The 3,098-nt window shown below is 47.1% G+C and overlaps 1 protein-coding gene across 2 annotated transcripts in view; it reads left to right on the top strand.

The window, feature by feature from the left end:
- The window catches only part of LOC102894998 (zinc finger protein 250), a 14,692-nt gene that overhangs the window by 1,144 nt on the left and 10,450 nt on the right, over positions 1 to 3,098 (top strand). The window lies entirely within an intron of this gene.

Raw genomic sequence — 3,098 nt, 5'->3', positions numbered from 1 at the left:
GAGGACGGGGCGCGATTGCCCGGGAAGGGTGTCGGCCCCGTGCGGGGGGCCCCAAGTACTGACCCAGGGACTGAGAGGGCCTACGCGGACCCGCGGCACCCGAGCGCCTCCGCCTCGCAGGAAACTGCCTTTCTGGTCTCGTGGGGAAAAGTGCTTCTTGCCAAATTTCACACCCTCCTTCCATTTTGCCATAGATGTCGTCTGTCCCCTATTACTTCTAAGATCCCCTTTTTAATGAACGAGACCAACCTTTTCTAACAGCTTGCAAATATTTCTCTTGTTTATTATTTGCTTTTCAGCATTTTAGTAGAAAATAATATGCAGTGACTTTTTTTGTAAAATACAAGCTCGTCAGAAAAATATGAAAAGTGAAAGTCACCCTCCGCGACAGACTGCCCGTGTGCGTGGAGGACGCTGGCTGGTTTGCTTTGTGTCCTTTCCGGGTCTTAGTGCCTTTCCGTTTTTAACCGAAAAGGGAAGCTCGGGGTGGGGGCGCGGTCGCTCTTCCCGGTGACGCCTGTGAGGTTTCGCTGCCGCATTCTCTCGGCCGTGCGTTCCACCGGCTTTGACACCCGGTCCCTTGTGGGGCGACTCGCCGGTGGAGTGAAGTCGAGGCTGGAGTCTTAGCGTCATTTCCCCGAGTTCTTGCCAGATCAGTGTTTTAATAACCCACCCCGACGTTTGATGAGGTCGAAACTCTTCGTGTGTTTTAGCCTTTGTGTTTTCTTTGTGATCTGCCACTTCTTGTATTCCATATGTGTTGAAAATATTCTCAAATGGTTGTTTGACTCTGGTTATGGTGTTTTGTCCTGGGTTGGGGTTTTAGAAATAGAAGCGTTCAAATTTTTAATGGCCAGATATTTAGTTATGTTTTAAAGGGCTTTCCCCACTCCCAAGATTATTCTTAAAATAAACTCTTGTTTTCTGTGATACTTATAAAATGTTGGACCATCTGGAATTTATTCTGGTGCAGAGTGAAGGGAATCCAGCTTTTTTCCCCCTCTAAATCATGCTGTTTCCAAGACTACTTATTAAATAATTCATCTTTCCATTGCCTTGGAAAACCACCTTTGTCGTGTATTAAATTCTTACATGTCTTTGGGCCCATTTCTGGCGTTTGTGGTGGCTATGATTTACATAAGATTTTGGTTTTCATGCTGCAGACCTGTGGGTCTCTGCCCCCAAGCTTCCTGCTTTTGGTATTTGGCTTAGAAAGTCCCTTCCTACCTAAATTAATGAAAAATTGTGTGTATTTTTATTCAAGTTCATCTTATGATGTAAGTTAAATTTTAACTCATTCATTAGTTTGACCGATGGATTCATTAGACTTTCGGTGTGTAGTATGAGATGATCTAAGTTTTTGTCCTAGTTTTCATCACTTTGCCTTTACTTTACTTTCTGGGAGATTTGTTGAGCTTTGTGTAAAGGTCTGATTTTATTTTTTCCCAGAACATTTAACCCATTGTCCTAGCACCGTTTGCTGAATCATCTTTTCCCCAGAGATTTGAATCATGGACTTGGCCCTGGCTCTCTGTTCTTGAGCCTGCCTCTGCATCCAGGCCCACCTGCCTCCAGGCCGCGGCTTTGTGGAGACAGAGGGCAGAATTGACATCACATTTCTAAGTTTATTCCAAGTTCGTTTCTTGTCGTCATTTGTGACTAGAATTTTCCCTGTATTTTCTGCTTGGGCGTGGCTGGTATAGGAAAGCTGGCGGTTTGGGTGCGTATTTGTGGCCACTTACTCCAAAAGGTTGCATAATTGTGCTTTCTGGAGATGCTTTCACCTTAGAGGACAGAGCGTTCCAGCAGGAACACCCTGGGGTGCAGATGGCGGGGCTGGAAGGAAGGGAGATCCTGGGAGCCACCCAACCCAGACCAGGGACTCTGAGGGTGTCTGTCACAGCTGTCACCATGGGCGGGGTCTTTGGAAGGACTGACATGCTTGAATTCCAACAAGGGTGGCAATAAGTTCCTAAAGCTTAGCTTACAGAACAAGTTCATAGTAATAAATTCTTAGTTTAACTCTAAGCGCTTTGCATCTCTGCAGTCCCTTTTTTAGATCTTTTCCTTGCTGGCCGGCCACTCAGTCACCTTTGAGACCCCACTTGGCAGAGCGTCTCATTGAAATGTACTTCCTTCCCATTTTCTCTAAGTGTTTGGGTTATTCTCTTGGTAAATTTCCAAACTATGAAACTCCTGCCTGCATCTGAAGAATGACTGGAATTGACGGGTGGATGGGTGGCTGATGCAGGCACCCAGGGGGTGGGGGGGTGCTGTTGGTGCTTGCCTCAGTGCTGGGGTGTAATGGCTCCTCAAAGTCCTTCCTGACACTCGTGTAGTGATTCCTGCTCTGGGGGACATCTGGACAAGACTCGTCATGCCTACCTGTTCTCTTCTGTCTAAACGTCCGTGTTTTTCCCTGGGAGCACAGCCTGGAGTTGGGCATCAGAATCATGGGGGCAGTGAGTAGGCTGGCTTGTTAAAGCCAGTCTTGGTGCGCAGATGGCTCTGTGCTTTCCTGCGGCGGTTTCTGTGTGAGGCCCGCGGTGCTTTGCATGTTTTTGCATCCGGTAAAAGACTTATTGCAGGAGATCCAGATCTTATCTACCAAAGTACAAGTAAGAGAAATTTAAAACTAGTCATTACCACTTTTTACATTTGTTTCGTTCATTTTTTTATTGAAATACAGGTGTCTTGGTCTGTTTGGGCTGCTGTAACATAGTGCCACAGATTGGGTGACCACAAAACAGGCATTTACTGCTCCCAGTTCTGGAGCCTGCAAGGCTGCAGTGCCGGCGCAGTCAAGTGTGGGCCCTCCTGGCTGCAGACTTCTCCCTGGGTCCTCATGTGGCAGAAGGAGCAGGGAGCTCTCTGGGGTCTTTCATAAGGGCAGCAGCCCAGCCTCCCAAAGGTCCCTCTTCCTAACGCCATCACATTGGGCATTAGGATTTCACCATATGAATTTGGAGGACACAAACATTCAGAGTGCGGCAAGCAATGTACTTTGTGACATGCTTGTCTTACTTGGCAATATGTACAGGTGGCCCCTAGGTAGAAACCTCTTGTTTTTAATGCTTTCTAGGACTCACCCATGACAG

Source organism: Pteropus alecto, unplaced genomic scaffold, assembly GCF_000325575.1.
Source record: "Pteropus alecto unplaced genomic scaffold, ASM32557v1 scaffold105, whole genome shotgun sequence".
Classification (NCBI taxonomy): domain Eukaryota; kingdom Metazoa; phylum Chordata; class Mammalia; order Chiroptera; family Pteropodidae; genus Pteropus; species Pteropus alecto.
The sequence above is the reverse complement of the archived record's forward strand: the minus strand, read 5'-3'. Positions and strand labels throughout refer to the sequence as shown.